We start from the raw sequence: 9,430 nt of genomic DNA on the forward strand, positions 1-9,430 counted from the left end.
AGGTCAATGAGAGCTTGTCGAATTTGGTCAACAAAACATTGAATTGTTAATTTGCTACATGAGGCTTCTTTTTTTGATCGAATAGATGTTTCGTAATGGTTAGGTTGTTACCAACGCACTGATATAAAAGTGGACGCACGTTGCATTCTGTCAACTTTGAAAAAATGACTTTAAATCAGAGTTGTGCCTGTTGTAATAGAGATAGAAGACTCATCATGGATACAACCCGTTTTAGCATGGACATTGCCATTGAGGGATTCCACCATTTTTAAGTATTCAACTGGGTGGGGATTCCTATGAGTTGGGAGCAATCAGCCAAATAATAATAATAAATTGTACTACTTTAAAAAGGAGATTGCCTCAATGGTGCTGCCCATGCTGTCACAGACCGGCCACATCATCATGATAATGCAAAATGTTTGTATCATCATGATGATGTGGCCGGTGACACTTTGCTTATTCCAAATGATTCATAACTGTAATGGCTGCCAAAAGTGCTTCCACCAATGATAGGGCAACATTTTAATTTCCACCTAAATAGACATACCCAAACGTAATTATTTTTCATGAGATGGCCATAAACAATAACTGGTAATGTTGCATAGTTTTAGAAAGGTCTGGAACTCACCTTTCTGGTAAAAATAGTTATAAATTGCTGAGGTTTTCTCCTAAACGTCCACTGAGCAGCGCAGGTACCATTCAAATGTGTGCAGACTAGTTACAACTTCAGCTTAAAGCACAAAGTGATTTCGTCCTTCTGTGACCAAGGGAAAGTCATCTTCTTTCAATTCTATGAAATTATGTAGTATTTTTTCATGTTGAGAGCTCAAAATCCGGCTGAGAATATCACAGTGAGATTCAATGACAATGGCTGGACTGTCATCATTCATTTGCTGTCTCCCAAGCTGGGCTCACTCGCTCAGAGGAAGAGATAATCAATTATTTGTCTGGATAGAAGACCTGGGATAACTATAGTTTTAACTATGCTTTGTGGAAAGTACCTATTTTCTCGAGGAACTAATATTTACTTTGGAGGTGACTACAAATATTTGAATACATATCCCAAAAAAGTACTACTTTTTAAAACTATTTGAATACAGATCTTAGAAAGTAACTACTTTTAAAAATTGTTTGAATACAGAGCTTATTGGATTGGCTGCCTTCAACTAATGGCAGGGCTGTATCTGGAACTGCATGTTGAAGCTAGAAATAGAATGAAGAGAGCACACACAATCTCCTATACTATTTCAATCTATCTGCCAGTCATATTTGATCTACACAATACATTTCTATCTGAAAATGTTGTAAATGTCCATTCTCCTCAATGTCAATTGCCCCAGGTGTACATAATGAAGTCAAACCAATTAAATTCTGTACAGATAAATATAAATAAGTTGTGATGCTCAACTACTGTATGGCTCTTTCAACATGCCACTGAAAAGGTTGAAAGCTGCAATTACTTTTATGATGCCTGAAAATACTGCAGAGTAATTCAAAGCCTTTTGCAAACATTGCAGACAGCAAGTTGGATGCTTAGCAAAAACAACTTCAAACCACTTTGTCCATCTGAGGGTAAGTGTCCTTGTTTCAAACACACACTATAGTAGTTGATTCAAGAAGGCCGTTTTTTAAATATTTAGTGTCCTTGCAACACTTGTGTTAGCATTCTCAGTAACACTTAACATTAAACTGTTCCCGTGCCTGTGTAATAAAATTGTAATCACTTTTGGAGCAACCTTTTATTAGCATGTTGTTACATAATACTGTGGTAATTGTATTTTAATTGTGTAGCAATGAGCTGAGAGTTTTTGTAACTACTGTACAAGAGAGGTATAGTGAATGTTTCTTAATCAACTTCTGTAATAACTCCATTATTATGCAATTATAAATGAATTTACAGAGTCCTATGTAACAACAATGTTGCTATTGTAATAATCACTAAGTTACTACACATGTATAAGAACTTGATGTAAAGTGTTACTGTATCACCTTATATCTCACTCATTATGACAATATATTCATTTTGAAGCTGCAAAAGTAATCTACTCTAATGTAGAGGTGATTCATGTCCCTCATGTATTTAACTCTAGGCTGTAGGCTATATTAAAGGGATACTTTGGGATGTTGGCAATGAGGCCCTTTATCTACTTCCCCAGTGTCAGATGAGCTTATGGATACAATTTTTCTGTCTCTGTGTCCAGTATGAAGGAAGTTAGAGGTAGTTTTGCGAGTCAATGCTAACTAGCGTTAGCGCAATGACTGAAAGTCTATGGGTATCTGCTAGCATGCCTTATTGACAAAATCCTGAAGTATCCCTTTTAAGATATACACTGCTCAAAAAAATAAAGGGAACACTTAAACAACACATCCTAGATCTGAATGAATGAAATAATCTTATTAAATACTTTTTTCTTTACATAGTTGAATGTGCTGACAACAAAATCACACAACAATTATCAATGGAAATCAAATGTATCAACCCATGGAGGTCTGGATTTGGAGTCACCCTCAAAATTAAAGTGGAAAACCACACCACAGGCTGATCCAACTTTGATGTAATGTCCTTAAAACAAGTCAAAATGAGGCTCAGTAGTGTGTGTGGCCTCCACGTGCCTGTATGACCTCCCTACAACGCCTGGGCATGCTCCTGATGAGGTGGCGGATGGTCTCCTGAGGGATCTCCTCCCAGACCTGGACTAAAACATCCGCCAACTCCTGGACAGTCTGTGGTGCAACGTGGCGTTGGTGGATGGAGCGAGACATGATGTCCCAGATGTGCTCAATTGGATTCAGGTCTGGGGAACGGGCGGGCCAGTCCATAGCATCAATGCCTTCCTCTTGCAGGAACTGCTGACACACTCCAGCCACATGAGGTCTAGCATTGTCTTGCATTAGGAGGAACCCAGGGCCAACCGCACCAGCATATGGTCTCACAAGGGGTCTGAGGATCTCATCTCGGTACCTAATGGCAGTCAGGCTACCTCTGGCGAGCACATGGAGGGCTGTGCGACCCCCCCAAAGAAATGCCACCCCACACCATGACTGACCCACCGCCAAACCGGTCATGCTGGAGGATTTTGCAGGCAGCAGAACGTTCTCCACGGCATCTCCAGACTCTGTCACGTCTGTCACATGTGCTCAGTGTGAACCTGCTTTCATCTGTGAAGAGCACAGGGCGCCAGTGGCGAATTTGCCAATCTTGGTGTTCTCTGGCAAATGCCAAACGTCCTGCACGGTGTTGGGCTGTAAGCACAACCCCCAACTGTGGACGTCGGGCCCTCATACCACCCTCATGGAGTCTGTTTCTGACCGTTTGAGCAGACACATGCACATTTGTGGCCTGCTGGAGGTCATTTTGCAGGGCTCTGGCAGTGCTCCTCCTGCTCCTCCTTGCACAAAGGCGGAAGTAGCGGTCCTGCTGCTGGGTTGTTGCCCTCCTACGGCCTCCTCCACGTCTCCTGATGTACTGGCCTGTCTCCTGGTAGTGCCTCCATGCTCTGGACACTACGCTGACAGACACAGCAAACCTTCTTGCCACAGCTCGCATTGATGTGCCATCCTGGATGAGCTGCACTACCTGAGCCACTTGTGTGGGTTGTAGACTCCGTCTCATGCTACCACTAGAGTGAAAGCACCGCCAGCATTCAAAAGTGACCAAAACATCAGCCAGGAAGCATAGGAACTGAGAAGTGGTCTGTGGTCACCACCTGCAGAACCACTTCTTTATTGGGGGTGTCTTGCTAATTGCCTATAATTTCCACCTGTTGTCTATTCCATTTGCACAACAGCATGTGAAATTTATTGTAAAACAGTGTTGCTTCCTAAGTGGACAGTTTGATTTCACAGAAGTGTGATTGACTTGGAGTTACATTGTGTTGTTTAAGTGTTCCCTTTATTTTTTTGAGCAGTGTATATCTAAGAGCCCTACGAACCATGTGCTTTTTTTTATTTAGCCTTTATTTATACAGGTTTTTCCTCATAGATAAAATCTATTTTTCAAGAGAGACCTCGTACAACAGCAGCAGGGGGACAAAGTTTCAGACAAAACTACTCACATACACTAACACTTGAACAACACTATAGAAAAGACAGTATGCACTAACTAAGTCACTCTGGATAAGAGCGTCTGCTAAATGACTAAAATGTAAAATGTAGACACACATACAGTACAACAATTAAAGTGGGGGAAAAAAGTATTTAGTCAGCCACCAATTGTGCAAGTTCTCCCACTTAAAAAGATGAGAGAGGCCTGTAATTTTCATCATAGGTACACGTCAACTATGACAGACAAATTGAGAATTTTTTTTTCCAGAAAATCACATTGTAGGATTTTGAATGAATTTATTTGCAAATTATGGTGGAAAATAAGTATTTGGTCACCTACAAACAAGCAAGATTTCTGGCTCTCACAGACCTGTAACTTCTTCTTTAAGAGGCTCCTCTGTCCTCCACTCATTACCTGTATTAATGGCACCTGTTTGAACTTGTTATCAGTATAAAAGACACCTGTCCACAACCTCAAACAGTCACACTCCAAACTCCACTATGGCCAAGACCAAAGAGCTGTCAAAGGACACCAGAAACAAAATTGTAGACCTGCACCAGGCTGGGAAGACTGAATCTGCAATAGCTAAGCAGCTTGGTTTGAAGAAATCAACTGTGGGAGCAATTATTAGGAAATGGAAGACATACAAGACCACTGCTAATCTCCCTCGATCTGGGGCTCCACGCAAGATCTCACCCCGTGGGGTCAAAATGATCACAAGAACGGTGAGCAAAAATCCCAGAACCACACGGGGGGACCTAGTGAATGACCTGCAGAGAGCTGGGACCAAAGTAACAAAGCCTACCATCAGTAACACACTACGCCGCCAGGGACTCAAATCCTGCAGTGCCAGACGTGTCCCCCCTGCTTAAGCCAGTACATGTCCAGGCCCGTCTGAAGTTTGCTAGAGTGCATTTGGATGATCCAGAAGAGGATTGGGAGAATGTCATATGGTCAGATGAAACCAAAATAGAACTTTTTGGTAAAAACTCAACTCGTCGTGTTTGGAGGACAAAGAATGCTGAGTTGCATCCAAAGAACACCATACCTACTGTGAAGCATGGGGGTGGAAACATCATGCTTTGGGGCTGTTTTTATGCAAAGGGTCCAGGACGACTGATCCGTGTAAAGGAAAGAATGAATGGGGTCATGTATCGTTAGATTTTGAGTGAAAACCTCCTTCCATCAGCAAGGGCATTGAAGATGAAACGTGGCTGGGTCTTTCAGCATGACAATGATCCCAAACACACCGCCCAGGCAACGAAGGAGTGGCTTCGTAAGAAGCATTTCAAGGTCCCGGAGTGGCCTAGCCAGTCTCCAGATCTCAACCCCATAGAAGATCTTTGGAGGGAGTTGAAAGTCCGTGTTGCCCAGCGACAGCCCCAAAACATCACTGCTCTAGAGGAGATCTGCATGGAGGAATGGGCCAAAATACCAGCAACAGTGTGTGAAAACCTTGTGAAGACTTACAGAAAACGTTTGACCTGTGTCATTGCCAACAAAGGGTATATAACAAAGTATTGAGCAACTTTTGTTATTGACCAAATACTTATTTTCCACCATAATTTGCAAATAAATTCATAAAAAATCCTACAATGTGATTTTCTGGATTTTTTTTCTCATTTTGTCTGTCATAGTTGACGTGTACCTATGATGAAAATTACAGGCCTCTCTCATCTTTTTAAGTGGGAGAACTTGCACAATTGGTGGCTGACTAAATACTTTTTTCCCCCACTGTACATATTATGTAAAGAAACACGAATGTCATAACTAAAAACACAGCTGTCCTAAAGACAATTACACTCTTCTATGATATTTACATCGATCAAGTGTTTCAACTCCACCAATTCTACTACCTGTTGTAGTATTTGGTTCTTCATTAAATATTTGGCAGCCATCAAATATTATTTTTTTTGTTTTCAAACAACTTGTATATATTCAAATACCTTCAAATATTATTTGGTTTTCTGAGAGGTATTCAAAATACTTTCAGATATTATTTGGTTTTCTGGGACCTGTATTTGAAAATCAAAAGAAAATAGTTGCTTTTTAGTTGAAACTCTATAGAAATTATATTCGACTATCTCAACTTTTTGAAAAGTTGGTATTTTCAAATAAACTACAAAATACAATATTTTCTGTGCCCAGGTGGGGTGTGAAACCTGACACTTTAACTCCCTAAGCGGGGTTGATTTGAAGGGGAGAGTAGAATTAGGCCGATACCCGCTAATGATTAAAATCCAGAAAAGAGCCGTAAAATTCTACAACGACCTAAAAGGAAACGATTCCCAAACCTTCCATAACAAAGCCATCACCTACAGAGAGATGAACCTGGAGAATAGTCCCCTAAGCAAACTGGTCCTGGGGCTCTGTTTACAAACACAAACAGACCCCACAGAGCCCCAGGACAGCAACATAATTAGACCCAACCAAATCATGAGAAAACAAAAAGATAATTACTTGACACATTGGAAAGAATTAACAAAAAAACAGCGCAAACTAGAATGCTATTTGGCTCTAAACAGAGATTACACAGCGGCAGAATACCTGACCACTGTGACTAACCCAAAATTAAGGAAAGCTTTGACTATGTACAGACTCAGTGAGCATAGCCTTGCTATTGAGTCTCCTGAGTGGCGCAGTGGTCTAAGGCACTGCATCGCAGTGCTAGCTGTGCCACTAGAGATCCTGGTTCGAATCCAGGCTTTGTCGCAGCCGGCCGCGACCGGGAGACTCATGGGCAGCGCACAATTGGCCTAGCGTTGTCCAGGGTAGGGGAGGGAATGGCCGGCAGGGATGTAGCTCAGTTGATAGAGCATGGCGTTTGCAACGCCAGGGTTGTGGGTTCAATTCCCACGGGGGACCAGTATGAAAAAAATATATATATATGTATTCACTAACTGTAAGTCGCTCTGGATAAGAGCGTCTGCTAAATGACTAAAATGTAAATGTAATTGAGAAAGGTCGCCGTAGGCAGACCTGGCTCTCAAGAGAAGACAGGCTATGTGCACACTGCCCACAAAATGAGGTGGAAACTGAGCTGCACTTCCTAACCTCCTGCCAAATGAATGACCATATTAGAGACACATATTTCCCTCAGATTACACAGACACAAAAATAATTAGAAAACAAATCCAATTTTGATAAACTCCCATATCTATTGGGTGAAATACAACAGTATGCAATCACAGCAGCAAGATTTGTGATCTGTTGCCACAATTTTCTTGGCAACCAGTGAAGAACAAACACCATTGTAAATATAACCCATATTTATGTTGATTTATTTTCCCTTTTTTACATTAACTATTTGCACATCGTTACAACACTGTATATAGACATAATGACATTTGAAATGTCTTTACTCATCTGGAACTTGTGTGAGTGAAATATTTACTGTTCACTTTTTATAGTTTATTTCACTTTAGTTTATCCATTTCACTTGCTTTGGCAATGTAAACATATGTTTCCCATGCCAATAAAACCCCTTGAATTGAATTGAGTAGACCAATTGGTCTTTTTGGCATTGTAAGGCATGGGACCCTACAGGGTTCACAGAGCGCTTTGTACACAAATGTCATTCGGAACCAGAACCGCTCAAAGTCCCCCATATGGGGGACTTAACATCTAAGAGGTTTTTAACTCTGAGGTGTGACGACATACGTGATCAAAAGATCTTAGTCTTTTATTAATTTGGAAAATGTTCTATAATTTTCTTTCACTTAAAAAATGTTTTTTTTTGCAGCTGCAACACCCAGTGTGGTGAATAAATCTAACAGCTTTTCCATTAGCAATAAATATTCACATAGAATTTAAAACAACAATACCTTATTCATCAAGCTTTTTCATACTTAAACACAAAGTAAACAAGAACATCCATCCAAAATATATAGTTTAAGGCCAGGACAGGCTGAAATTACATTTTTGCTTCTACCTGTACATTTTGAGATTTGTTGGTATTTTATAATGTGAGCATTTTCTAAAACGAAGCATAACCTTTTTTTTTTACTTGATGAAAATGTATATTTTCTTTAGTTTATCATACTACCATCAACATTTTAATGAATTTTAATCACTTTAAAATTGACATATATCAATCATTTCAAAGCTCACTACATTAAATTACACATAATTTAAAAGACCATGGCATAGATAGTGTTACAAACTGGATTATATTCAGTAACTTACTTCGAAGAGATGGTGATTGGGTCTAAAAAGGCGCCTGGCCTCCAAATTAACTGCCATTTCCTGAAAGTCAGACTTTTAACACACGCCAACTCGTTTTTTCTCAGCTTTAGAAGCATCTGCATTCACCACATATTGTGTGGTTATCCTTAGATATATTCTCCAATCTTCCCCTGAAGGGATTGTTGATACACTTTATTACCAAAAGTATGTGGACACCTGCTCGTCAAACATCTCATTCCAAAATCATGGGTATTAATATGGAGTTTGTCCCCCCTTTGCTGCTATAACAGCCTCCACTCTTCTGGGAAGGTTTTCCACTAGATGTTGGAACATTGCGGCGGGGACTTGATTCCATTCAGACACAAGAGCATTAGTGAGGTCGGCACTGATGTTGGGCGAATAGGCCTGGCTTGCAGTCGGTGTTCCAATTCAACCCAAAGGTGTTCGATGGGGTTGAGGTCAGGGCTCTGTGCAGGCCAGTCCAGTTCTTCCACACCAATCTCGACAAACCATTTCTGTATGGACCTCGCTTTGTGCACGGGGGCATTGTCATGCTGAAACAAGAAAGGGCCTTCCCCAAACTGTTGCCACAAAGTTGGAAGAATCATCTAGAATGTCATTGTATGCTGTGGTGTTAAGATTTCCCTTCACTGGAACTAAGGGGCCTAGCCCGAACCATGAGAAACAGCCCAGCACCATTATTCCTCCTCCACCAAACTTTACAGTTGGCACTATGCATTGGGGCAGGTAGCATTCTCCTGGAATCCGCCAAACCCAGATGAGTCCGTCGGACTGCTAGATGGTGAAGCGTGATTCATCACTCCAGAGAACGCGTTTCCACTGCTCCAGAGTCCAATGGCGCTGAGCTTTACACCCCTCCAGCCGACGCTTGGCATTGCGCATGGTGATCTTAGGCTGCTCGGCCATGGAAACCCATTTAATGAAGCTCCCGATGAACAGTTCTTGTGCTGACGTTGCTTCCAGAGGCAGTTTGGAACTCTGTAGTGAGTGTTGCAACCGAGGACAGATGATTTTTATGCGCTACGCGCTTCAGCCCTTGGCGGTCCCGTTCTGTGAGCTTGTGTGGCCTACCGCTTCACAGCTGAGCCGTTGTTGCTCCTAGACGTTTCCACCTCACAATAACAGCACTTACAGTTGACCAGGGCAGCTGTAGCAGGTTATACAATTTGACGAATCACT

Source organism: Coregonus clupeaformis, chromosome 1, assembly GCF_020615455.1.
Source record: "Coregonus clupeaformis isolate EN_2021a chromosome 1, ASM2061545v1, whole genome shotgun sequence".
NCBI classification, from domain to species: domain Eukaryota; kingdom Metazoa; phylum Chordata; class Actinopteri; order Salmoniformes; family Salmonidae; genus Coregonus; species Coregonus clupeaformis.